Source organism: Sus scrofa, chromosome 2 (assembly GCF_054392235.1).
Source record: "Sus scrofa isolate SSC_HxYL_T2T_F1_AM1 chromosome 2, Sscrofa_HxYL_maternal_Yorkshire_Landrace_v2.0, whole genome shotgun sequence".
NCBI classification, from domain to species: domain Eukaryota; kingdom Metazoa; phylum Chordata; class Mammalia; order Artiodactyla; family Suidae; genus Sus; species Sus scrofa.
The window spans coordinates 8038314-8065383 of record NC_139384.1 but is presented as its reverse complement, the minus strand read 5'-3'; the positions used below and the strand labels follow the sequence as shown (position 1 = coordinate 8065383).

The 27070-nt window shown below is 61.8% G+C and overlaps 2 protein-coding genes across 4 annotated transcripts in view; one reads left to right on the top strand and one right to left on the bottom strand.

The window, feature by feature from the left end:
- MACROD1 (mono-ADP ribosylhydrolase 1) overlaps positions 1-27070 on the bottom strand; it is a 149456-nt gene that overhangs the window by 32444 nt on the left and 89942 nt on the right.
- The window catches only part of FLRT1 (fibronectin leucine rich transmembrane protein 1), an 81150-nt gene continuing 57063 nt past the window's right edge, over positions 2984-27070 (top strand). For both annotated transcript variants that reach the window (XM_085010793.1, XM_021082885.2), the window contains exon 1: positions 2984-3355. The gene's annotated coding sequence lies outside the window, so the exon portion shown is untranslated. The remainder of the gene's footprint in view (positions 3356-27070) is intronic.

Sequence of the window (27070 nt, the reverse complement as noted above, 5' to 3'; positions counted from 1 at the left end):
AATATCACGCGGCCATTAAAACCACTACTATGGAGTTCCTGCCATGGCCCAGCGGTTAACGACCCCAACTAGTATGCATGAGGATGCAGGTTCGATCCCTGGCCTTGCTCAGTGGGTTAAGGATCCGGTGTTGCCATGAGCTGTGGTGTAGGTCACAGACGCAGCTTGGATCCCGTGTTGCTATGGCTCTGGTGCTGTATCCCAGCGGCTATAGTTCTGATTCGACCCCTAGCCTGGGAACATTCATATACCATGGGTGCAGCCCTAAAAAGACCAAAAAAAAAAAAAAAAAAAAAAAAGTGCAAACTCTGGAGTCTCTGCTGTGGCACAGCAAATTGAGGATCTGACATTGTCTCTGTAGCAGCTCAGATTCAATCTCTGCTCTGAGAAATTTCACATGCCGTGGCTAAGGCTGGGGAAAAAAAAAAAAAAAAAAGAACAAAAAACCACTACTATGAAGATGATTTTTCTTTTTCTTTTTGCCTTTTCTAGGGCCACACCTGCGGCATATGGAGGTTCCCAGGCTAGGGGTCGAATCGGAGCTGTAGCCACCGGCCTGCGCCAGAGACACAGCAATGTGGGATCCGAGCCGCGTCTGCAACCTATACCACAGCTCAGATCCTTAACCCACTGAGCAAGGGCAGGGATCGAACCCGCAACCTCATGGTTCCTAGTCAGATTTTTTTTTTTTCTTTTTCTCTTTTGTTGTTGTTGTTGTTGTTGCTATTTCTTGGGCCGCTCCCTCGGCATATGGAGGTTCCCAGGCTAGGGGTCCAATCGGAGCTGTAGCCACCGGCCGACGCCAGAGCCACAGCAACGCGGGATCCGAGCCGCGTCTGCAACCTACACCACAGCTCACGGCAACACCGGATCCTTAACCCACTGAGCAAGGGCAGGGATCGAACCTGCAACCTCATGGTTCCTAGTCGGATTCGTTAACCACTGCGCCACGACGGGAACTGAAGACGATTTTTTTTTTTTTTTGTCTGCACCCACAGCACATGAAAGTGCCTGGGCCAGGGATCAAACCTGGGCCACAGCAGCGGCCCAAGCCTCTGCAGTGACAACACTGGATCCTTAACCCGCTGCACCACAAGAGAACTCCTGAAGATGATTTTTTCTTTTTTCTTTGTTGGCCACTCCGAGGCACATGGAGTTCCAGGGCCAGGGATCCGACTCAAGCCACGATTGAGAACTAAGTCGCAGCCGCGGCAACGCCAGATCCTTCACCCACTGTGCCTGGCTGGGGATCGTCGAGCCTGCCTCCCAGTGCTCCCAAGATGCCACTGATCCCAGGGCACCACAGTGGGAACTCCTGAAGATGCTGTTTTGATATCTAAGCACAACCCATCAAGTACAGCTATATCCATCCCATTCACTCCACTCTGAGGCCCTGAGCACCTGCTTCATGCCAGCCCTGTGCTTGGCATGGGGGATGGAAGGGATGCAAAGGGGTCCCTCCTTCAAGGGATACAGTTAGAAGAGGAGGAAGACGCATACATAATTCCTGAGCAAGATGCTAAGTGCCATGATAGAGGGAAGATGGAGCCCGAGGGTCCCCACCTCCATCTGGGGGTCTGGGGAGGCGGAACAGAAACCACAGCTCTGTAAAATTTACAGCCGACAGTGCACGGACAAGCCTGGAAGGGAGCAGAGGAACGGAGACTGTTGACGCCACAGGGCGGTGGTGTTGTGGGTGATTTTTCTTTCCTTTATTGTTGGTATAATGCTGTTTGGACAATAAATAAAAATTGGGGGGAAAATAGCTGTTTGGTGAGTTGAGTATAAAGCAGGGGAAGGAAGAAGATGAGAGAAGGGGAGGAATGGGAAGGGAGGGGGAGGAGGGAGAGGCGAGAAGAGTCCAGGCAGGGATGCTCCCCATGAGGACAGAGGCAGTGGCCTGAGCAAGGCCTCAGCCTACTCCTGGGCCGAGGGCAACAGGGACAGGGGAGCAGAGGACAAGGGAGAGAGGGGCCGGTATCCCCTACAGAGACGCTGGGAGGGCATCCCAGAGGAGGGGGGGAGTGCCAAAGGACAGCAAAGCTGGGGGACGGGTCCCAGCCAGATTGTGGGGAGTCTGGGGGTGGGCCTGTAAGCAGTGGGGCCTAGGGGAGGTGGGGGGGTGGTTCTAGGCAGAAGCCAGGACTCACTCAGGGCGCCCTCCAGGGAAAAGGGTTGCCACCTGGGTGACAAGGTGTGGCCAGGGGGAGGCGGGGCCGACAGAGAGCTCCTTCTTTTCTCCGTGGCAGCCAGGCGCATGGGGACTCCCACCCACCCCCACACCAGACCCCACACAACACGTGTAGGCATTTCCTAAGTCCCCAAGGAGTGCCAGGCATAGCCCAGCCACCTTCCTACTCGGGGTCTCCCTCGACCCTCCTGATAACCCTTGGAGCTCGGTTGTCCATGCTCCCATTCTATGGACAGGGGACACTGAGATTTAGAGAGGTTAAGTAACTTGCTCAAGGTCACAGTCAGCTAGCGAGGGGACAGGAGGAGCTGGGATCTGACCCTCGGGCAGCAGCTCGGTGGAGCCAAGCGAGCAAGGCAGGTGAGGGGGTCGGAGAGGGGAAGGGGCGCGAGTCAGGGAGGAAGGGGTTACCCGCACGCAGAGTAGGCGGTGGGTAGCTGAATGAGTGAATGAATGAATGGATGGACAGTGGGAAGGATGAATGAATGAGTGCAGAGAGGAGGGGAGTCAAGGGAAGGCGGCCCTTTCCTCTCTCCCCGCCCCCCGCGCTGGAGGCTGGCTTTGGGAGCCTCCCTCCTCACCCCCACCTCAAGGACCGACACCCCAACCCCCCCCATCATCCATTCTAGCCTAGGGCTGGGGGAGGGAGACGCGCAGGCCGGTTCTCCTAGGCTGGGCCCTAGTCCCCGCGCGGCGGCGCAGCCTCCCGCGCCGGGTCCCGCCGGCCAGTGCGCAGCGCGGCGCCCCCGCCCGCGTCGCCTCCTCCCCGCCCGCTGCCTCCCCCCTCCTCCCGTCCCTCCCCGCTCCGCGCCTGCACGCACGGCCCCCGCCGCCGCCGCCGCCGCCGCCGCCGCTCGCGCAACCACTGCTGCTAGCCCTACCCCCCGAGCGCACCCACCTGGGTACACGCACCTCTGCCGCTGGGCGCACCCCTGCGCACGCCCCCCGGGCTCCAGTGTGCGCCCGAGCCGGGCAGATGCGCCGCCGCGCGACCCCCGCCCCGGGCCCGCCACCGCGCTCCGCTGCGCGCCGGGGGCTGCTCTCCCGGGCCCCCCTGGGCGCCCTCCGGCTCCAGTTCCCGCCCGCTCCTTGGAATAACCCCTGAGGCTCCAGCGATCGCCGCAAAGTTTCCCGAGGAGACCCGCCTCCCCGGCCGCTGCGCAGGTAAGGATGGATGCAGCGGGCGGGGGCCCGGGTCCGCGCGTGCGGGACGGGGCGCCGGGGCCAGCAGAGCGGGGTGGGGGAGTGCACGGAGGCGCCGCAAGATCCGGCTGCCTGGCTTTGCCGGGCCGCCGCGGGGATCGCGCAGCCTTTGGGATTTGGGGTGGGGGGCCCCTCGAATCGACCGCCGAGTACCCGCGGCGCTAGCTCGGCTGCGGGGAGGTGCGGGGTGAGCGGCCCGTGGCTCCACTCTCCCCAGCAGAGGCTGGAAAGGGCGAGGGCTCGGGCGGGAGCCCCAGTCCGAACCCTCGCTGCACCCCCCAGGGAGCCGGCCCTGCCCGCGGGGGTCGCCAAGCTGGGCTGGCCGTTCAGGCTCGGGAGTACCCGGGAACTGGAGGGCTTGGGGCGCGCGGAGAGAGGCAGCCCGCCGGCCCGGGCGCTGCGCTCGCGTCCCCACCAGCCGCGTGAGTCACGGTTGGAGCGAGGTTTTATTTTTAAAACGACTTCAAGGGGGGCATAAGCAACCTCCAACTTCCCTCCCTGTGCGCGCACTGGACTGTCAGCCCTGTGCGGGGCAGGGGGCCAGGGCGATGCACCTGGCAGCTGGAATGGTGGGACCGCCGGCCCCAGGCGGAGGGGCGGGGGCAGCGGCTGCCCCCCCATCAAGCCAGAGGCCGGGCGCACGCCCCTCCTCCCAGGGAACTGGAGGCCCAGGGGCGGAAGGCTGGGGAGTGTTGTTGCCCAGATGCAGGGAACTGTGGCGGATCAGATCTCTCCAAGGAGGAGAAAGTTGTGGAGCATGGACCTCGGGGAGCTGCCCCAGGCTTCCTAGTGGTCCCGGGGGCTGGGAGGCTCTCGGGGGGTGTGTGGTTTTAAGAGAACACAGCCCAGCTGGGCTGTGCGAGGCTACTGGGGCTCAAGCCAGAGCCCTGATGTGAATAAAGCCCAGGCTGGGGCAGAGATGGGGGGGGGGCAGCTGGGTCCTGCCCTGCCCCACACTGGCCCCTGCATCCTCAGGGAGGCGGGAGACCAGGCTCTCCTGCCTCCCTCCCCAGGTGGCTTAGGAGTCAGGGAGGAGGCCACCTGTGTGGGGGCCCAGAACCCCACAGAATGCGGGCTGCCACTGGCAGAGGATGTGGGCTGAGGCATGCCCTCTCTGCTCAGCAGCCGTGGGGAAGGCGGCCACACTCAGGGGCTCTAGGCTCGGGTTTCTGGAGTGAAAGCCAACTGCATCTCTTCCTGCCAGCCCCAGGAGGAGAGGCGCAAACATCACCTGTCAGCTGGTGCCGACTCCGTGGGCGACTGTTCAGGGCTTCCTGGAGGTTTAAATGGAAACAGCCTGAGCTGCCAGGCCCCAGCCCAGAAGGGGTTACTGCCCAGCTGAGCAGGCAGAGAGGGGCAGGAAGAGCCGAGGGGCTGCCACATCCTGGCTGAAGGATCAGCCGTGGGCAGGTTTGAGAGCAGGAGCGAGGAGGGCAGAGTGTGTACTGGGGGCGGGGTGTGCGCCCTGGCCCCGGGATCTCACATAGACATGGGGACTGGACGCTCTTCTGAAAAAAAGCCTCTCCAGCGTGATTTTAAGCCAGGCGTGCCCCGCTCCTAGACCATGGTCTGTGTGCCTTTGCTCTACCACTTACTGCCTGCAAGTCCCTCTGCCTCTGAGCCTCAGTTTCCCTTGCTGGTAAAATGGGGTTGACTGAGCTCACCTCCTGGTGCTGAGCTTAGGGGGCTGCAGGATGCATTAAAAAATGGGGTGAGGTGGAAAGATGTCCTGCTCCTGGGTTGAAGGGGTCCCTAAGGGCCCCCGCAGAGGCCTCAGAGGGTTGGGGGTGAGTGGGAAGCCCACCAGCCAGGAGGCAGCACACTTCCTGGTGTCCCTCCCCTTTGCACCTCCTCCGAGGCCTCCCATCGTGAGCCCCTGAGAGGTCCCCCCAGCCGGTCTCTAAGGAGGTGATGGGAGGGGTGGTGTCACCCCATTGCGTCACCTGCTGCCTGGGTTCTACGGGGAGGGCCTTGGCCTGCAGGGCTCAGTCTGTGCAGACTGAGGCCTGGTGGCTGAGCCTGTGTCACCCGCTGGGTGACCCGAGGCCTGCACCTCTGGGGACCTGTTTCCTCACCTGCACGGGGTGATAGAGTGGTTCGCCCCCGCCGCCCTGAGAATGGGCGCACGCTCTGAGTGCGGGTGGCAGGGAAGGGCAGTGCACGAGAGGGGCGGCTTTCAAGTTAGCTGAGAGATGGACGGGAGCTCCAGGTGGACCTCAGATGGCGGGTGTCGAGGGACAGAGAGGCAGGCCTGGAACCGGCTCACTGCCCGCAGAGGCCCAGTGCAGCGGCAGTTGTCAAGAAGCAGCGGGAGGACAAGGTGCCTGGGGCCCGCTGGGCACAGCCCCGCTGCCTAGTCTGGTGGGACAGTGACAGGGAGGCAATGCTGGGCGGGGCAGGGCAGTGTCCCTCCTGCAGCCCTGTGTGGGGAAGGGGCAGATGTGAATGGGTGAAGGCTCTGCCCCTCGGTGTGGATGGCCTCCTGTGTGTCCTCTGGGAACTGGGGACCTGCTGGCAGCCACTCCTGAGCCACCTCCTGACCTTGGAGTCAGGGCTGAGAAATGGGCTGAGCTCAGCGATGAGGCCTGTCTGGGGCTGTGCGGGGCTCTGCTGCTCCAGGGTCCTAGGTATCTATAGTTCCTGGGTAGAGTTTCTCGGCCTGGCCTGCTGACTTCAAGCAAATGCCTGGAGCTCACTGGGCCTCAATATCCTCATCTGTAAAGTGGGGTGACAGCAGTGCCCACCTTGGGGGTACCTGCTGTGAGATGATGCATATGAAGCTTCTGGAAGAGTTTATGCCTAGCAGTGTGGCACCCCCTGTGGTCCCTGGCCCTGGTTCACTCTGGGCTGAGGGCTTTCAGCTTCTCCAGGCCTTGGAGTGGAAGGAAGGAGACTGCCTTGCCACCCCCCCGCCTGGCCCCCAGCCATCAGAGTCCATTCTGGGCAGGATCTCACTTGCCTGCTGACTGGGGGTGTCCACTGCAGTGACAGCGGGAAAGTTCAGGAGAAACAGGGGTGAGGTTGAGACGTTTTCATCTTGGAGCCCTCATGGGATGGGGCGTATGGGCTGTGATCAAGTGTATGGACCAGGAGGGGTGTGAGGGGTGTGGGTGTAGCTGGAGTCCTAAATGCCTGCAGTGTGTGGGGGGGAGCGCCCCTGGTCCAGAGAGGCCACCAGGCTCCAGAAGGATGGGGCTGGTGCAGGCCTCAGGCCTTGCTGTCCTTGATGAGTGGGTTTGGGGGATCCTCTCCCCAGAACCTGGGTTGTTCTCTCTGAGACAAAGTTCAGGCCTGCTCTGGCTTGTGGCAGGGCCCAAGGCAGCTGCCTTCTGTCCTCTGCCACGAAGCAGTCACCCCGAGAAGGCTGGGGTGGGGGTGGGGTGGCTGGAGGGAAAGAGTGGGACCGCAGGGTGCTCCTGCCATGCTTTCTCCCCCACCCCCGCCCCCACTGGCTCAGCACCCCCAAGCAGCAGCTGGAGCGGAGAGGCTCCGCCGCCGAGAGGGCCATGTTTGTGCAGGCCTGTTTGCCTGAGCAGCGGCGGGTGGATGTCTGTTTACCGCTGCCTGCGGCCCCCAGAGCCCAGCCGCTCCCTGGGGTCAGCAGCTCTGCAGATGATGTCAGCATTTGGGGGCCTCCACTCTCTGTGTGGAAGTTGTTTGCTGGATTTGCTGTAGCCCTAGGTTTTGAAACTCCCACCACCGAAGCCTGGCCTCCCGGGGGGGGGAGCCCCCCCCTTCAGAGCTGGGGGAGGGGAGATCAGCACAGGCATTGCTGGGGGGCAGGGTTGGCTCACAAGGCTCCGAGCGGAGCCGGGCACCCCTGGTTCCCTAGCTCTTTTTTCATTGCTTCCTTCCTTCCCTCCTTTCCTGCTCATTCATTCATTCATTCATTCGGTGTTGAGCACCAGTCATGGGCCAGGCCCAGTGCTGGACTCTGGGCTCTTAGAGCAGCTGTGGTCTTGTCCTCGGGGAGCTACAGGTGGGAGGTGGGGTTGAACTGCAATCAGAGCCTTGGCTCTGAAGGGGAGGAGGCTGACCTGTCAGGGAATTGGGTGTGGGGGGCTTCTGGGGCCTGGGATTGGGCAAGGGGGTGCTTGAGTCAAGGACACGCAGGTGGAGCAGGAGCCGGAGAGGAGGAGAGACAGGAATGAGGGGCCGGGAGGGCAGAACCGGTAGAAGGACTTGGCAGGAGGGAGGAGCTTGGGGACGGGGAGGCCTCTGGACAGCTGTCTCTTTGGAGCTTGTGGTCTCTCTCCCTGGGCCTCTGCCGGCCTGTCCATCTCCATGTCTCAGGACTCCGGGGCCTGCCTACATGGCCACGTGTCTGGTCCCCCTGGACGGGCCCCTGCAAGGGTGGCTTCCTGGGCTCTAAACCCGTGCCGAGAGCTGTAGGTCTGCCTGTGTGGGCAGCCTAACCCGGCCTCTGATGGGCCAGGAGGGAGAATTTCTGGGCTTGTTTGTGATGGGGCCAGTGGCCCCAGTGTAGACGGAGGGCTGCGGGTGAGAAGGGGTGTTCCTCAGAAACCCTCTCCCGACTCTGAAGGTCCCTCCTTCCGGGCTGGGGAAGAAGAGAGAGAAGAGGGGGCTGGTTTCCCGGAGGCCTGGGGCCCCGCTAACCACTAGGGGACGCTGCCTTCCAGGCAGAGCGCAGGACCCAGGCATCCGGCGGGCGGGCGGCCGGGCCCAGGTGCTGCAGGCTCGGCCCGCGGGCTGGGGGTGGGGCCCTGGCGGCTGGGAGGCTGCCGCCCGCCGGCGCGGGGATGGCGTTGGACCTGATTGCAGCTGGGGCGGCCGAGGCGCCGATCCGGCACTCTCCCGAGGAGCTGCTCTGTGGCAGCGTGTTTTTTGCTCCCCGTTCCCTCCCTCCGCCTGAATTAATCGTTGGCACCAGATTACAACAGATTTAGCAAACTGTAAAAAAAAAAAAAAAAAAAAAAAAAAGAGAGAGAGAGAGAGCAGGCGCGGGGAAGAGAGAAAAGAAAGGGGGACTCACTTCGGAGGAGAGGACGACGGCATTTATCTACCGAAGCGAATTGCTCTTGTCGCCCTGTCGCCCCTCCAGCCTCCACCCCCAGCGACGCGGGGGAAGGGCCTCGGAACATGTCCTCAGCACCGCTGCTGGGCGCCGGCGCCAGATGGGCTTTCCCTGGGGGCGGCCTGCCAAGGGCTGCCTGGCGGAGCAGAGGGGAGAGCTGAGTGTTCAGGGGGCCATGGGGGGCGCCCAGGGCCGCTCTGGGGGGGGCATGCCTGGCTGGCTGGTCCTGAGTGGTGGGGGGGCTGGGGGTGAGGGGCTGGAGGCAGTGTGGCTGAGGGCAGGGGGTGGGTCTATCTTGCTCACTGGTGCAGCCCCAGGGCCTGGTAGGGGGGCAGGTACATAGTAGGTGCTCATTATGGATGACCGGATGAGTGGAAGCCATGACTGAATCGCCTTAGGAGCTGGTGCCAGTGGCCATGGAGAGTCCGAACCTGCTAGCTGGGACTCCTGGGGAGGCAATCCGCTGTGCTGGGCTGCCCCTCAAGGGATACGCCCCCCTGGGTCTAGGTTCCCTGCAGGCCCTGCCCGGGAGCTGCCCACTGGCTTTCCCGGGATGACCTTGATTTAAAACCTGCTCCTCTGTGCTCAGACCTGAGGGGCCCGGCTCTGGCACAGGGAGTCTGGCTGCCTGCAGACCCACTGGGTTCATAGCCTAGGATCAGCGGGGGCAGGAAGGGCTCATGCTCTCTCAGGCACGGAGCTGGCCACAGATGAGTTACCCATAGTCCCAGTCATGGCAGAGCCAGATCAGGATGGGAGAAGGCTGTGCATCGTGTTCACATATCCCACCCACACAGGCTCACACCCACCCCTCCTACCTGCCCAACTCTGGTGAATAAACCCCACAGTCTGCTCCCTCCCCTAGGACCCCACCGCTAAGAAGAGCCTTGAGTGGCTGCTGGCTGCTCAGCTCAGACCTCTCCCTGCACAGCCCCTGCCATCCTGCCCCCACAGACAGGGCTGGCTGTCATCTGAGGGCTTTCCCTGAGCCCCTCTCTGGGGAGGGGCTGGGTACAAAAGAGAGAGCAGCCGGATGAGTGCCCCCTCCCCAAGCCCTGCTTCAGCTGAAGCCGCCCTGGCAGGTTGTCAGCCTTGCAGGCTAACCTCTGACCCTAGGAGGGAGCCCAGCAGTCTGGCTGGCACTTGGCAGGGCCACCTGCTTGCAGCCAGTAGGCAGGGAGGGGCTGGCCAGTGAAGGGAGAGATGGCGGTGGGGGTCGTGGAAGCCCTTCCCCTCCTCATGGAGACCATACCTAACCCCTACAGACGGCCCACCTGCCCCAGGGAGACAGAGCACACACTGCCACCCCCCAGTCAGTCTGTGCCTCGGTTTCCCCACTCCTGCTGGCCAAGGGGTTGGGCTGCCAGGCCCCAAAGGGCCCAAGAGCATCATGGCTCTGGGACTCTGAGCCCTGAGACCCCAGGCTTGGGCTGTGGAGAAGGCCGGGCCGGGCCATGCACCACTCTGCCTGGCTTGTCTTCTTCCTGCTGTGGGTAGGGAGGCGGAGGCACAGAGTGGAGAAAGGCCTTGTCCAAGGCCACGCGGAAGTCAGGATCCACTAGGAGGCAGCCAGGCTGCGGAATGAACGTGCCCGTGCTCTGGGGTCTGGTGGACCTGGGTTCTAGTCCTACTTCTGCCGGGTGCCCCCGGACACCTCACTTTCCTCTCTGTGCTTTAGTCTACACACCTGTGAAATGGGCCAACAGAACGCACTTCCCAGGGTCAGTGTGAAGATTCAATGTGAGTGTCCGTGGGAGGTCTCTGTAGGAGCCAGCAGTTCCTGCCCTTCAGCAAGCAGGCCAGGCTCCTGCCAGACACGGGGCTGGGATGCTGCCCTGCTCGGGGGTCGGAGGAGCTCAGGGCCTGGGGAGGGCTGCACACACTGGCCTCTACCCCTGGCAGCACCCACCTTTCCTTTCCTGGCCGGCAGGCTCACGGGGCACTTGCTAAGCTCCTTGCTGGCCCCCTCACGGGGCAGAGGTTGGACCCTGACGCCGAGGCCCAGATGTGCACATAGTAGGTGGGAGATGGGGGAGGGGAGGAGCCCCCAGACCACTCAGCTGTGATGAGGGGAAGGTTGGAGTGTGGGTGACTCTGGGTGGGCTGAGAACTGAGCTCCTGGAGGCTCTGGGACGCAGTAAGGGTTGGGGCAGGAGTAGGAGGGCTTGGGGCCAAATTATGAAAAGGGAGGGCATGAGGCTCAGATGTCTCCTTCTACTCAGGGTGAGTCCCCTGGTAGCAGGTCAGGTGAGACCCCCATGGGTATTTGCTGGGCACCTGCTGTGTGCCAGGCCTCACGGTGGAAGCCAGGCCCAGGGACCAGTGACTTGATCCCTCCCACGAGGGCAGCAGAGAGAGGACGTTACTGCTGCGTTTCCCATCTACTGTGTTTTCTGTCTACACCACATGCCCTGAAGCATCTGCTACCGACTTGGCTTGTGCACAACTCCTTGAGGCTTCACAGCAGCCCACTTTACAGAAGAGTAAACTGAGGCGCAGACAGATTAAAGTGACAGGACCAACCGTCACACAGCGGGGACAGGGCATCTTACCCCCAATCCTCCAACACACAAGGAGATGGTGGTCACTGCCTAGAGGTAGCAGCAGGCAGACTGCGCCTGCTCGGCATCCGGCGGTATTAACTGGATTAATCCCCGCAACAAGCCTCTGAGGTAGACGCTTTGATTATCCAGATGTGACCCCAGGAAACTGAGACACAGCTGAAGTGACTCACCCAAGGTCACACCGAGGAAGGGCAGCCGTTGAGGCCCCCTTGGTCCCATCCCCGTCCGGGTCCTTACAAAGCCCTGGCAGTCTGGAACCCGGGCGCAGAGGTCTCTAGGGCCCGAGGTTCGTCTCTCATGCTCTCGCCTCCCCCTGGCCCCCCCGCGCCCCCGCCCTGCGGGGCTGTCCCCTCCGGTCCTCCCTGTGGCCCTACTATGTGCAGGGCGGCGCTGCCCTTGGCGAGGGCGGCCTCGTTGAACCAGGGGCCCTCCGGGCGGGGTCAGGCTCCCAGGCGCGCGTGGTCAGCGGGGCCTGCGGGGCCGGCGGTGGGCAGCTGGGGGCGGGCACGTGCCTCCCGCTCCCGCAGCTCCTCTCCAGCCAGACGCTGCCCGTGACGTCAGCGGGCGGCCGGGCTGGGCCTCGCTGCCCGCCGGGCGGGCGGGAGGAGCTGGCGGCGCGGGGGGCGCGGGGGCGCGGGCGGCCCGCGGTCACGGAGCAATCTCCATTAGGGCCCCGAGCGAGTGGCTGCAGCTCCTGGAATCCTATTAAAAGCTTTTTCATTGTTCCCTGCGATGTGCTCGCTCCGCCGGGACCTGGGCATGTTGATAATTTATTTGTGGAAGGGAAAGGGGCGAAGAGCGCGGGCGAGAGGAGGAAATGGCATTATTTACTCAGCCGGCTTGCGGCAGAGTGGCCCTGCCCGGGGTAGCTCCAGTGGGGGCCCCCCATTCAGGAGGTGGGGGACAGCCAGGCTCTGCCAGGGTGCGGCCGAGGTGGCCTGGGCCTGGGGCAGAAGGAGGCCTGGGGAGGTGAAGGCCGGGCCGCGGAGGTCCCAGACCTCCCCCTGCGGTGGTGGGGGACTCCGGCATCCTCATTCAGCCCCAGCCTCTGATGTGACTGGGGGTGCGGCCCTGATGCTGGCGCGGGTGGTGGTGGTGGCATCCTTGCTGGGTCCCGAGGATGCAGAATCCAGAGATGGCTCCTGGGTCTCAGGTTGCTGGGAGAGAGTGGCTGGGGGCCCCACACCCCTGTAGCTGCTGGCTGTGTGGTGACACAAGTCTCTGTGCCCCTGGACACCATAAAACAGGAGGGGGCCTCGGCCTCTCTGGGGGACGGGGAGGGACTCAGAGCTGACACTGTGGAAAGCACTGCGATGCTGGCCCGTCTGCTGCGTTCTCTCCGTATGCTGAGCACTTCGCAGGCAGCGTCTCGCATAATCCGCACAGCAGCTCTGGGCGGTGGAATGCCATTTGTGCCTCTTCACACACCAGGAAACTAAGGCACAGAGGGTCACGACCACTCAGCTTCTAAGAGGCAGGGGTGGGATTCGAACTCCGGCTTCTCTCAGTGCTGCCTCTGGTGGGGGCTCCACAGAGACCCGGCTCCCCCTTGGTCCCAAGCCCCTCCCCCTTCCAAGGTGAGGAAGGCCCAGAGGAGGGACCAGGGGGTCCCCTCCAGCGGGCACCTTCGAGTGTTGGACTTAATGGTCACAGCAGCATCATGGGGCTCGGGCCCCCTTAATTCTTTCACAGAAAGAAAGAATTAAGAGGTGATGTCATTTGCACAACGTCAGAGCAGATGTGAACCCAGGCTGGCTCAGGTTCTCAAAGTATCTGCTGTGGCGGGTGCCAGGCTGCCCATGGGGCACGTCAGGGTAGCCCTGGGCAGTGGCGGCTCTGGGAATAGGACCTCACGGAGGGTCAGGCGCCGGACAGCTCTGCTTGGCCCGGAGTCCCCTCACACAGGCTCTAAGCTGCAGCAGAGGATGTCGCGTGGAACTTGCTCCATCCCTGCCCCTCCAGCACAGACACTGCCAGACCTTTTAAAAATTCATACTTGAGCCATTCACTGGCTCTAAGATCGTCAGTGGTGCCCTATCTGAAACATCAACCAAAGCCCCTGGCCTGGCATTTCAGACCCTCCCAGCTCTGGCTGGCCCACCAGCCTCTCCTCCAGACCCTCCCACACTAGGCCCGTGGATGTCATGGCGCACCCCACTGTTCCCAGTGTCCAGAAGCCACCCTCAATCCCTACATGAGGTAAATGCTGCCTCCTGCACGAAGCCCTCCCCGATTGACTGCAGGAACCAGCCCTGCCTGCTTCCCATCCCCCAGGACTTGGCAGTTCTCCCTATGACAGTGTAGGTGGCTTTGTTTAGACATCTGTCCCACCTCCGCCCACGTGGATTCCTCCTCCTTCCCCTCCCAGGTCCCTGTAAGGCGCCATTTAACCCTGGAATCAAATCTTGAATCTTGGATACATTCATTCCTCCAACCAAGGCTTCCTGAGCCCCAGGCATGTTGGCAAATGCTTTTCTCTTTACAGCAGCCCTGGCAGTGGGTGGCATTAGCCCATTTTATAGAGGAGAAACCAGAGACTGTGAGAGGTTCTGTCACCAGGCCAAGATCCCCGGGCTGAACTGGGGATGAAGCTGGGCTCCAGGTAGGAGTCTTGCCGGGGCTGTGATTACAACCCCGTTGTGCTGGCAACCCCTGAGTTCTCACGCCTGCCTGGCACCGAGTAGAGCTGAAATGCAGGTCTCCTTTGATCTGCACAGATGCTCTGGCGGTGGGGAAACTGAGGCTAAGAGAGGGAGAGAGGCCTGGAGGCAGAGCCCCAGCCCTGCAGTGACTTCCTGAGAGCCCTGGGTGGGAGGGACGGGACTTTTCCTGTGTTCTGTGTGCCAGGCTGGGAACTGTCACTTCAGACAGGGATGTGGGCAAGCCCTCCGCTCCACCCCTGAGGCCCAGCCCGGCTCTCCGGCCTGCAGCCTGCCCTGGCCAGGGATTCTCCGGGTGAGAGGAGGCTGGGGAGGCGGTGCGCCCGCAGCAGGGTGGGCCTGGGCCCTGCCCCCACGGCAGCTGCCTGCCTGGCCCCGTGGCCTCACAGACAGACAGGGCTTGTGAGAGCAGGGGCCCTTCAAGGAGAGCTCCGCTCCCGCCGGCAGCTGCTCAAAGCCCTCATTGTGGCAGGAGGGCCCTCCCTGGGCAGCTGCCCCCGCCGCAGGCAAAGACAGAGCCCAGCCTTTGTGCCAGCCAGCACACTGCCCCTGCCCTGACCCGGGGTCAGCGGGACAGAAGCTCTTGTCTGCGGGATGCTGGGGGCCTCCCAGGAAGGGGCTGCCTAGGATGGGTGTGGTCTGTGTTGCTAAGACCCAGGAATTCCTCCCAGCACACAGATGGGGGCTTGGAGGGAGCTGGTCCCTGGCCTGACGCAGGCTCAGGGAGGAGATGTGGAAGCTAGAGGGTTAATAATAATGATAATAAAACTAATAATGATATCAGTAATACGGATGACAGCTACTGCCGTTCGTGGACCTTTCTTGGTGTTTCTGCCGATACGTGTGTATGTGTCTTATCCCATCAGTTCCTCAAAGCAGCCCTGCAGGGGAGTTCCCACTGTGGTGCAATGGGTTGAGTACCCGACTGCAGCAGCTCAGGTCGCTGCAGAGGTGGGGGTTTGATCGCCTGCCTAGCACGGTGGGTTGAAGGATCTGAAGTGGCCACAGCTGAAGCGCAGGTCTCAGCTGTGGCTCAGATTCAATCCCTGGCCAGGGAACTTCCAAACTCCGTGGGTGTGGCCATTAAGCAAAAAAGCAGCCTTGCAGGTTGTGGAGGTTACTTGCCACCTTTGAGAGGTGAGGGGACTGAGGTCCTGCAAGGTGAAGACATTTACTGCCTGTCAAGTAGCTCGTGATTCAATCCTGAGCTCATTCTTTTTTTTTTTTTTTTTTTGGCCACACCCACGGCATGTGGAAGTTCCTGGGCTAGGGATCCAGCCCGTGCCACAGCAGCAACTCGAGCTGCTGCAGTGACAACATTGGATCTTTAACCCTCTGTGCCACAAGGGAACTCCTAGAGCCCATGCTTAAGTGCCATCCCTGCCAAGCACCCAAATGGCCCCCTTGGTGTACAGAGACAGAGCCACCACCCTGCCCTGCCCTGCAGAGATCTGAACCATCAGACTTGATCTGCACTGCCGCCCCAGTTTAGGGCCCGGGAAACTCGTGCTCTAGGAGGTTCCTGCCTCTGGCTGGTGAGGGGCAGGCTCCATCTTCTCCACCAGGTCGTATCTCGGGTTTTCCCTTTCGGGCAGGTAGGATGGTTGCCCAGATTTTGTGGGTGGGGCACCAAGGTCCCACGGCAGGGGTGGTGGAGGAGGGGAGGGAGCCTCCCCCACTGAGAGCCGCTCCTGGGAAGACCCCCCCCCAGCCACGAAGAGACCATGTGTTCTACGACCTGGATAGTCAGGGAAACAGGCACAGAGACGGAGAAGGGGTCTGGCCCAGGTCCCACAGCCTTGAGGACTAAACATGGGCCCGCTGGCCCCTGAAGGCTCTGCTGTTCACTAGGACACGGCGCTGGCCTTGGGCAGGGGTGGGGGGAACAGCACACGCAGCACTTGTCCCAGGCCCAGTTCTTTTTTTTTTTTTTTTTTTTTTTTTTTTGTCTTTTTAGAGTCACACCTGTGGCACATGGAGGTTCCCAGGCTAGGGTCTAAATCAGAGCTGCAGCTGCCAGCCTATGCCACAGGCACAGCAATGTGGGATCTGAGCCACATCTGTGACCTACACTGCAGCTCACAGCAACGCCGGATCCTTAACCCACTGAGTGGGGCCAGGGATCGAACCCACGTCCTCATGGATGACAGATTCATTAACCACTGAGCTGTGACAGGAACTCCCCAGGCCCAGTTCTGAGCACTGAACTGCGTAACTAATCAACCCTCCCAAGGACCTTATAAGAATGTACTGTTAGTGTTGCCATTATGCAAACGGAGGCACCTGCCCTCAAGCCAGGCCCCAGGCCTCCCAGCCCATCGAGCTGGACAGCTCCTCCCCTCCCTCCCGGACCCCGACCTCTGGCACACACGTCCTGATGGCTGAGGGTCAGAGATGTCTCTGGGACGAAGGACAGGGGCTTTGGGGCCAGATGGATGGCCTGCAGGGCAGTGTCCTGCTGCCGAACCTGCCTTCTCATCCTGAGTCAGGTTGGTTTTCCCATCTGTGAAATGGGCATCAAGCCTGTGCAGCCCCTTCCTAGGGGACCCCCAGGTGAAATCCTCTCTGTCGACCCCTCGTTGCTGGGCTGGGGTTCCCCTCACCTCCCCCTGTTCTTCCCTTGAAAGGTTCTGCCCCAGACCCCGACCCCACATCCCTGGGAAGGCCAAGCCTCGCTCAGAGCCTGGTGGCCTGGGGATCACTCACAGTCAGCCGAGGCCTGGAGGCCAGATCAGACCTAATTAATGCTATTAATATTCATAACGAGCGGCCTGGTGGAATGGGGAGGGCGATGGTCTGCTCCTCCTTTGGGCTCCCTCCCGAGGATGGGAAATCGGGCTCTCAGGCCCCGGTGGCCCAGCGTCTCCTGGGCAGACGTAGGAGGCCCCAAAGCCTCCTCAACACTGCTGGCTCCCTGGCGGGAGGGTCTCCAGGACCCTCACCCCAGCCTGGGGGCGGGGAGGGGGCTGGTTGCTCGGTTTCTCACACAAGGGACCTGAGTCCCAGAGAGACGAGTGGTCCTCAGGCCCCTCAGCTACCAAGAGGCAGGGCCGGGGCTCGGTCCCAGGACTTGACTCTGTGTCCAGAGCTCTCCCTCCCTCTGGAGATGTGCAGGCTGCCTGCTGTCGCTGGGGGGGTGGGGGGGCTGCTGTCCCCCAGGCAGAGCCTTAGGCAGCCCTCCAGAGGACACAGTGAGGGGTGTGGTCCTGCTCCTTCCCGAGCGGGTAGCTTCTGTTCACGGGTAACCAGGGGAGGACAGTCCCCCTCCCCAGGCTGTGTGCCAGCCGGTGGCACAGTGAGGGCCGCACAGGGGTTGATGGGCGTCACTCGGCCACCAGCCTGAGCATGTGACTTTCAGCTGAACTGCAGTGGGTTCCAGGTGTATCAGCCCCCGCCCCGCATCTGAGGGTAAAAAAAGACACTACAGCCTCCCGTGGTCCTGGGCAAACTGCATGCCTGCTGGGGCAGGAGTCGGGCAGGGCTGCGGCTCAGGGGGCAGAAGGTCACCATGGAAGGGTTCTGACTTGTGGGGTGAACATGAGGGCCCTGGGAGCCAAGGCTGACTCTCCTTTGCCCCCAGGTCAGAGCCGGGCCTCTGGCCCTCCGCCTGCCTCTTGTCCAGCCTCCAAGGCCTTCCTGTTGCAGGCGGCCCTGACTCCTCAGCCACCACGTCTAAGTTTGCCTCACTCAGTCTTGCCAGGGGGCAGCCGGATGTCCCCCACCATGCACCCCAGGGGTTTGGGCCCAGGTATCCTGACCACCTGGGTGGCCTGACTCCCGCTGGGTGCAGCTCCCAGAGCCTTAGGTTTGAGTCCTGCTAGCCTCTCGCCCAGCCACCTCTCTCGGGCTCAGCTTCCTCGTCTGTAGCATGGGCCCAGGGCAGCAGGGTGGGAGGACGTGGGCAGAAGCTCGCCTCTTGTGGATGCCTGGTGGGCAAGAGGAGGGAAAGGGCTGATCCCTCTGGCTGAAGCAGCTTTGGGAAGACCCCTGGGTTGACAGTCCCCTGGGCACCTAAGTGGGTGACACAGTTGGTGTGTGGGTCTTTAAGCCTGGGAGGAGCTGGGGAGGGGGCAAGGGACTCGGGTGGCATGGCCTGACACTGTTGGCCCCTCCCTCCCCGAGGCCTGGCTCTGATTGAGTCTCATTATTACAGGGTGGGGGCGCCCTCGCGGGAACCTTGCTCTGGGTGGGCAGTCGAGCTGTCTGCTGAGCGGGCTAACAGCTGTTTGCACAGAGACTAAATCTGTCCGGGCCTGACAGGCGGGCCTTGAGCCGCCGCTGCAGCAGTCTCAGTGTGGGAGAGGGCAGCGAGCTGCCGGCGGTAACACGGGGCTTGGGTCTATTCACTTAGGGTCCCTGAGCACATGGAGGGCAGGACGCCACAGGCGGTGGGCTGGCCAGACTGCCCTTAGGCCTCGTCCATGAGCTGGGCAGCAGGGTTGGACCCTCAGGGTTCGCTCTGACCCCATGAAACCTTTTACATCCTAAACCGAGCACCCAGGGCCCCTGGCCTCACTTCCTGTCCATCCCCCAGGGACTCTGGGGCCTAACTGGGCTCCTTTGGATCTTGGGGGCCACCCCGCCCCATCTCCAGGTTCTATCTTTCCTCAGGTGGGGGGGGGCACTTCGAGAAGGGCAGTGAGTAAATATTCCAAGGCCACTTGGTCCCTGTGCACCGTGTTATGTGTCTAGGCCATTTCTGCTTGAGAGACAAGTGGTAGCTGCTCATGAACTTGGCTGGCATCTTGGGCAGAGTTTGGGGGTGAGGAGGGCCGGGTTTCCATACCAGTGCAAATTTCTTCCTTGGAGGATGTCCCTACCCTCCTCCTAGTGACCCTCAGAGCCAGGGGACAGCTCCGGACAGGCCACTCCAGAGTCTCAGTTCTGAACTGGGGATGCTCAGTTCAAATCCTGAGGGGTAACGGGAAGCATAAATGAATATTGTCTATTAAAAGCCTTTTTCAGCTGTGAGGTCTTATATTTGAGGATTTGTGAGACTTGTTTTCCTCAGACTGTGATAAAGGTCTGAAATGTTGACACAGAGATTCGCCTTCTCAGAGGCTGGCAGGATGGTTGGGATCAGAGTGGCACACAAACCTCTGCTCCTTCCCTCTGCCCTGGGCAGACATGACTAATCAATCCTAGCACTCTCCTCTGCCGAGCTGGGGAGGGCCTGCCTGGGAGGGGGAATTGCCGGGCAACCCTGGCAGGTGTTTTGCAAATGAAGAACGGGGACTCAGAGAGCAAAGCTGCTTGCCGCAACCACTCAGTCTCTAGGCTGGAGGTGGGATTTAAACCTAGTTCTCCTGACCCCAGAGCTCCGTGGTCACAGAAGCTGATGGTCCAGGGGCTTCTGGCCCAGGTGGAGTTCTGCTACATTGTGGATCATGCTCTCACCAAAGCCCACCCAGCTCCCCAGGGACAGGCACAGTGTGGCCAGGCTCGGCCTCCCTACCACAGCCATCCCTCCCTCCTGGCCTGCTAACCTTTATGGCTGCAGCCTGCCTGTGCTGTCTAATTACAGCCACTTATATTCCGGGCTCTTAACTGCAGCCAAGTGGTGCATGAGAATGTGGGGTTTCTGACTCCCTCCAGCGCGCTGAGCCCAAATGAGGGGTGTGTGGTGTCGGGGAGCAGGTTGGCAGTCACGGGGCTGATGGATGGAGGCTGGGAGCTGCCAGGGATGGGCTGGGCCCTAGGATGGGCAGACTGGGAGGCAGGGCAGGGGGCTTCCCTCTTCCCAGCGCTGCCTCCAAACAGCCTCATGCCTTGTTAGGAGTTAGCTCTGCTGGCTTCCAGGTTACCTTTTTAATTAAGCCAATTAATTAGTGCCTTTAATGAAGCAGATTAACCAGGCTGGGCTCTGCACACGGGGCTGTCGCGTGCACAGTTTCCTGTAGTTTGGGATGTGGAGGTGGCCGCTAGGCCGGGGCTGTAGTCCTGGGGAGCTGAGGTGTGGCTCAGACACGGATGTCTGTCCCCCCCCTTGGGAGTGTGGCCAGGAAACCAGGCCTGGAAGGGGGCAGGCAGGGCTGGGCTGAAGCCACAGGGAGGTCTCTGGACCCAGATGCCACCGAGCTGGAGCGGGAGAGATGCAGGGATCCTGCCCTGAGGACCCACAGGACACTTGCTCAGTGGGGTCCTTGGCGGCAGGTGTGACCGCCTGGGGGAGGAGGCCTGGGGGAGCTGCGTCTCTGCTCCCCTTCCCCTTCCCTCTTTGGCAGCTTCCAGCCCCTCCCCAGAGCCCCGCACTCGCCTGCAGATGGGGGTGGAGACTTGGAGAGTGAGTCGCTGGGAGCTAGTGCCCGGCTGGCATGTGAGGCCACGTCTGGGGTTCCTTCCACACCATCCCGCTCACCGCCCTGATGGCCTGGGGGCCGCTGCCTTTCCAGACGCTTTCTACGTGACGTACTAGGCACCACTCAGTGCTCCACACAGGTGATGCCACTGCCTCCTGTCCCCAGCCCCGTTCAGGAAGGGAGGCCTGGCTCCCGGGTGCCAGGAGGTGTCCCAGCCTGTGTCCCAGCCTTCTCCCACAGGCGGGAGAGAGGAGCAGGTGCTACTGGAGCCAGAGGACAGGTCCAAGCTAAGAGAGGAGCTCTAGGAGGAGATCAAGGAGGCCCCCAGCTCCCTGGAGGCACCCTCGTGAGAAGGGCAGGAGGCGTCAAGGCGTTTCTGTCCCTAGTGCCCATAGCCAAGGGCGCCAGAGCAGGGCAGGCCTCCTAAGCGGGCCAGGCGGCAACCTGGTCCAGAACAGCCGAGCCACTCAGAGACAGTTCGTGCAGCCACAACGGGAGAGATTTAGGTTAGATTGATGAAGGACTGTCCGACAGCAGGGATTATTAATAAGTTTGTGGAGAAGGCAGCAGCTGCTTCCCCAGGAGACAGCATTTGGCACTGGGCTTGATCGGGGCCCTTTGGAAAATGTGCTGCCCTACAAATGCAGGTGGCGCTTCCCAGCGCAGACCAACAGAGTGGGAACTGGGTGCCCTGTGGGATGTCCTCAAGCCGCACCCCCTTCATCCCCTCTCAGCCCAGAGTCTACGAGGGTCTATGAGCCAGGGCAGGTCATGGAATTTTCCATGGGCCTCCGTTTCCTCGTCTTTTAAATGGGTATTTCTTGGGGAGAAGGAGGGCCTCGTCTCTCATGTCTCAAAGGAGACAGAAATTTCCTTCTTGCTCCCCAACTATAAACCTTCCTGCTCCTGGCTTCCCCTCCCACCTGGCCAGCCCCTTCTTGCCTCGAAGGGTCCGCCCTTTGAAACTCCTCTCTTCTTGAATGGCCACCCCCTCCTCTGATAGCATTTCCAGGCTTTTTAGTGTCTCCTTTTAAAAACACCCTCCCCAAACCTCCCTTTTCCCTCTAGCTACTGCCCTCCTTCTCTCTTCCCCTTCATGGCCACATTTCCCAAAACAGTTGATGAATCTCCCCACCTGCCATTTCCCAAAGCCCTGAAGTCCGGTTCCCATCTGCCTTTTCTGTGCTGACACTGCCTCCTCCAGGAAGTCTTCCCTGCTTCCCCCACCCTGATCCAGAAGTTGAGCCTCATTCACAAGAAACTGGTGGGACCTAAGAGCAGCCCCAGGCCTTAGCTGTCCCCAGATCTGCCGTGCCCCACACAGGGCCTGGCAGGGAGCCCAGCCTGGATGCGGGGCTCCTCTGGGGCCAGAGAAGGGGTGAGGCGCAGCTAGTAGCTCTGTTTCCAATGTACCTTGAGAGGGACACTGTGGGGTGGGCGGGAGACAAGAATGGGAACAAACGCCATCATCACACTCAGAGACACCTCTTTAAATACCAGCTGGAAGCAGCCCGGTTTCTGGGTGGGTGGAGTTGCCCTTCATTAGCAGGAACCACAGGGGACAGGCGCTTCGCACAGGATGGGGGCTGGTGGGGGGAGGCAGAGCCAGAGCTCGGGGTGGGAACAAGCCGCTCGGGGGTCTGCCCGCCCCCATCCCACATGGCTCCCCCCGCAGAGGGTCTAGGAGGAGCGGGGCAGCATCTCACCTGTGTCCTTTCCCCAGCTGGGCACAACGTGACATTTTCTATCTATAGCGTGGCTCCTATCCATTGTCTGTCCCCACCAGGCAGCGAGCTCTGCAGAGGCAGGAGCTTCAGCTCTCTCCTGTTCCCCGGGGCCTGGCGCCCTCGACCAGCAGTAAATAGCTCAAGTGGCTGGAGGGTGGCCGTGGGCGGAGGGACAGGTGTCTCCCCTGCTCCTCTGCTCTGCCTTGGGGCCCCCCAACCCCGGTACAGAGGGCACCGGCCAGGTACAGCTCTCAGCACCAGGCCTGGCTCGTGACTGCCGGCTGTGCTCTTGTCCCTTTGGGACTGTTCGAGCAGGCAGGGCACAGCAGCGTGAGACAGAGGCCACGCTGGTTCCTGCCAACAGCCATGTGGGCCAGACGCTTGGGGGAATCATGTGAGCAGTGGGCCCCAGGGGACCTCAGTCCTTGGGGTCTCAGGCCCCCTGGGCGCAAAATGGGGACACAGTTTGTCCTCGCTGTGGGGAAGGGTTGACAGGAGGGTGCGTTGGAGGAGTAAGAGAAAAGGGGGTGCAGGTGTCTACTCTGAGCCCCCAGCATGGAGCCGGGGCAGCCGGGACCACAGCCCCCTGTGCTCTTAGCTATCGCCTGTTTGGCTTTGCAGGAGGTGCCGTGGCAGGCGAGCCCCTGGAGAGGCTGAGGGAGCTGGACCTTAAAGCCTCCCCCCCCACCCCCGATGCCTGCTCCCTCCCCAGGCTCCGTCTCAGGAACAGAAGGAACAGGCCCTCCCTCCTGGTGGAAATTCACACCCGCGGCCCCACCAAGCTGTCTGCAGGGAGGACGGTGGTGAGGAGGGGGAGCAGCTGTGGGAACAGGAGGCCCACCGAGAGAATGGACAGACGGACGAGGAGACAGAGCCCAGGTCCCCATCTGTAAGTGACAGCCGGGGGCCAGGTGGGCCTCCAGCCCCACCGGCCCCCAGCCCAGTCCTCATGGGCCAGAGGGATGGGGCCTGGCGCTGATTCCCGAGTCTGGTGGCAGCAGGCAGGGCTGGTTGTGATGAAGATGCAGGGCCAACAGGGGTTGTGGGACAGAGGGGGCCCCCCAGGGGCTCTGCCCACTGACAGCACTCACCAGGGACAGTTAAAAACCTGGCAGGGGTGCCAGGCCAATCCTAGGCTCTCCATGACATGGGGCAGGGGTGGTATGATTCTCAGGCTGAAGTCAGGGGTCTGAGACACCTGGTGAGGGGCCTGTCCCACCCCCTTGGAAGCCTCCCAGTATGTCCTATAAGTCACGCCTATGCTCCCCAGGCTCAAGGCTCTAGGCTTGGGGCTGGTCTACACTCCAGACTCATGGCCATAAGGACAGCCTCCTCCTTTCTGTCTGGCACCCCTGCCCAGCCCAAGGCCTGTCCTGGCCTTGCCTTTGGCCTCTGCTCCTGTGTTATCTCCCCCGAGAAGCTCCCTCGGCCGCTGGGCCTCGCCCTGCAGGCCAGTCTACACCACACCCATTATCATTAAACGAGATTTTCAGTATACCCATCTGGTGGTCCGGGGTGGCCCCTGTGCCATTCTGGGCCTTAGCCCGCTGCTGGTTTATAAGGCAGGACCCAGGTCTCTGGGGTGAGCTGACTGGGGGCTAGATTTAGGGGAAGGGACAGCCTGCTCCGGCTTCCTCCCAGTCCCCAGCCTGTGGCTGAGAGTAGGTGGCGTCCCTGTGCTCAGGCCAGAGGAAAGGCAGGACCCTTTGTCTGACCCGTTCGTGCTCAGCTCCTGTTTCCGGAGGTGGAATCAGAACCTCGTGCGGAGTGATCACTCGGTGCCAGGCTCCATGCCAGCTCCAGGACCAAGAGGAGCCAGACAGGCTGGGTCCCAGCCCCGGCAAAGCTCAGCTAGTGAGGAAGCCTGGCGTGGCGTCAGTGCCTCCAGGGCCAAACAGACCCCCTTTCAGATGAAGAGAGAGGGGGCAGAGGGGCAGAGATGCTGAAGCCATCTGGTTCCTCCTCTCCGGCTGGAGAAGGGGGTCTTCCAATAGGAAGGGGGCTTTTGCAAGACGCTGTGGACCCCGGGTGCACATATGTATGTGCCGTGGGAAGGCACCCAGCACCCCGAGGGCACAGCAGAGGGCACCAAGCACACCGAGGGCACACCCCAAGGGCGCACCCCGAGAGCGCACCCCGAGAGGGGGCTGCCGAATGGTGGACTTTATGCAAAACTGAGGGAGACTTTCCCGGAAAGGGGGGTCTGACACTGGAGCGCTTGTGGGAGGACGGGGAGGGATGGTCATTTGTTGGCATCTGCTCCGTCCTCAGCACTGTGCCAAGCATTATGGTTGCGAGCGCAGTGAGTTCTCACAACGAGGCAGGCAGCAGCACCTTCACTTTACAGATGCGGATATGGAGGCATGAATTGGTGAAGTCACAGGATTTGAACGCAGGCGGGTCTAATCACAAAGCCAGTTCTCCTTCCGGCGTGCCACCCCTGGGCCGAGGCTGGGCACACGGCACTGCCAGGGGCATCCCCATCGCCCGTCTGCAAGGGAGGCCCAGCCCCGCCTCGGCTCAGCCCCCCGGGACAGCCATCCCCTCCCGATCTGTGAGCCACAGTGTGATCCGCTAATATCGGGCTGCGTTGCGCACAAATGCAAACCCATTACAGTCCTGTTTTCCTAATATATGACAGACTCTCACAGCCCCCAGGGCGCTGTGTTTCTGAGCGTTGTCCACCCACGGCATAATTACTAATCCTCTCCTTCGGTGGCTGGTAGAGGGGGCGAGGCATCTGAGCAGGGCGACCTGCTCCTACAGTGCTGGGGGAGCCCTGAGATGGGGCAGCTAGGGACCCGTGATACCCTACTGGGCGCCCCTCACCACCCCTCTCAGCTCCCAGCCTGAATACTCCTGATACTTCAGAGAAGAGGCAGCCCAGGGCAGGGACAGTCCCCTGCAGGTGAGGAGGGCCTGGGGAAGGGGGACCTGGCAGCTGCTTCCCCGTGTGCGAGGCCTGCACACCTAGATGGGGGGGCCTCAGGGAAGGCCTCTCTCTGGGCAGCTGCCTGGTGCTTTCTGGAAGGGGCAGCAGGTGCTTCCAGGCACAGGGATGCTATAAGGACACTGAGGAGGGGGCAGCGGTGGAGCGGGCAGCTGTTGGGTGGAGCAGGCCCGGCCCTATAATTGGGCAGCCTGTTCCCTGATAAGGCCGATGACACTGAACAGCTTCCCGCTCCACAAGGACTGCGGCCGCTCATTTCCTGCTCCCGCGGCCGGCGATGCCAATTACCTCGCCTCCTGCTTGCTAGCGGCCGCTCCTGGGGCTGCCAGATGATTCCTCTGCCATTGGCCAGGCCTGGATTCTTTCTGGCGGGGTGGGAGGGTGTGGAGAGGGCAGCGTGACGGAGTGAGTAGGACGGCAATGGGGGGTTGTGCTAGGCATGGCCGGAGGTAGGGGTGTGACACACAGACCCAGGCCATCCTGGGAAGGCCCCATGTCTTTCCTGTGGGTTCACTGTTGGCTGAATGGCCTGAGGAGCTGGTGAGTGGGCACTGAACAGAACAGACAGCTCTGCCCACCCCTGCAATGTCCCCTGGCCCTGCCACCCCTCGGCCTGCTGACTGTGTCACCCCGGCCACCCCAGAAGACCCTGGGCATGTCACTGACCCCTCGGCGCTGTTGCCTCATGTGTAAAGCGGGGTGATGGGGGCACTGCCCTTGAGCAGGTGAGGTGAGACCTCTGAGTGGGGAGGGCCAGCTCCTGCTTTAGTGTCCCACACTCACACTGCAGCTCCCCACACTCACACCACGCTCATAGGATGAGGACGGGCACCCATTTTGCACTGGGGTAAACTGAGGCTTGCATAGGGGGTTGGCTAGTGCTGAAAGGAAAGAACAGCCCCTGGCGATCCCCGGGGTATAGACTTGGGGGCAGTGGGGGCTGAGGGGCAGCCTGTCTGAAAGGAGCGAAGATTGCCTGCAGAGCCCGCCAGCCAGAGGAGGAGGTGGGAGAAGCACGTGAGAGATGTGGGCGGTGAGGAGGGGACGCGCAGGTTCCACCTCCACTTAGGGTGGGCGTGTCCAGCCACTGAGGGCGGAGGTAGGGAGCACCTGCCGCAAGAAGGGGGTGGTGGAGGAGTGGCCCCCTCCTCAGGTGGGCTACTTGGAGGTGGGAAGAGGCGGACAGGGAGGGCGGCTTACCTGTTCTGAGGGGCATTCCCAGGGCCTTCCACAGCTGGACTGTGAGGGCTCTGGGTCCCCCAGGCCACACCTGCCTGCAAGGCACATCCACTCTGATTGGGGGAGCAGGTGGCCTGGAGGCTGTGTCTGGAGAGGGGGCCTATGGGGGCAGCCCTGCGGTGGTGCAGACAGGAGCCCCAGGCCCCGTGAGGGGTGGGTCGCCCAGCCACTCCGGGCGGAGACAGACCTAGGCCTTCCCTTCCAAATTTATGTCCATCTCCTCTCCAAGGTGTTTCGGTGGCGAATTTTTAGGTGGAGCACAGGCAAGCTAGGCCTGGAGAGGCGGGCCCCTAGGAGCTGATTGGTTGCTTCTCCGGCCCTGGGGCGGGGCTCGAGACCCCCCCTCACTCTGGAACCCCCACTGGAGCGCTGGGGCTCAGCAGGGCCCGGAGCCCATGTGACCCCACTGGCAGGGAAGGGCAGGGCAGTGTGGAAGCGCAGGGACCGCTAGGGGCCCCCTCCCACACGGCGTGGTGGGGGGGGAGCGGGTGACCAACTCCCTAAGGGGCAACTAACGGACCAATTAAGCTGCCAATAAAAAATTTAATCAAGTAATAATGCACCTTACTTTGTTTAATTAGTGTTCTGTCAAGTGAATGAATATTTAAGGCGCGGGTGGCGGTGCCGGCATCTGCCCAGCGGGCAAAGAGGCCGAGCCCACATTTCAATCGGTCTGACAGCTCCCCACGCAGGCATTGATCGCCTCCACCGCCACTCAGGAGGCGTAACAGCCACCCAGGAGTGCAGCGCGGCGGGGAACTCTCCGTCCCTGCGCAGGCAGCCTGCGGCCAGCCTTGCCCCCGACAGGGCCTCAATTTTCTCATCTGTCAAATGGGAACAGGAATCTAGACAAGCGCTGTCAGTCCTTGGATTGATGTTATTTCTGGGATTCTGGAGTCCCAGAGAGCCTGAGAGCCCAGTGTGCGGTCCCCTGAATCTACACCCCAAGGATGCTGGCGTCTGTCAGCTGTGTGGCTACAAGGTCAAAGCTGTGCGCACCTGTGAGGCCTACCTGGAGAAGACTCCAGCCCAGCTTCACCCTGGAAGGTAGCGCCTCCCTCCCCCTCCCCACAAAGTCCCCAGGGTTCTCAAGCCTGTGAGATCAGGGCAAGGCCTTGTCTGGGGTATACTTCATCCTTTCATTCATCGGCCAACTCTAGGACTTGTGCTCCTCGCAGGCCCCAGGTGGCTCCCGTTTCCCT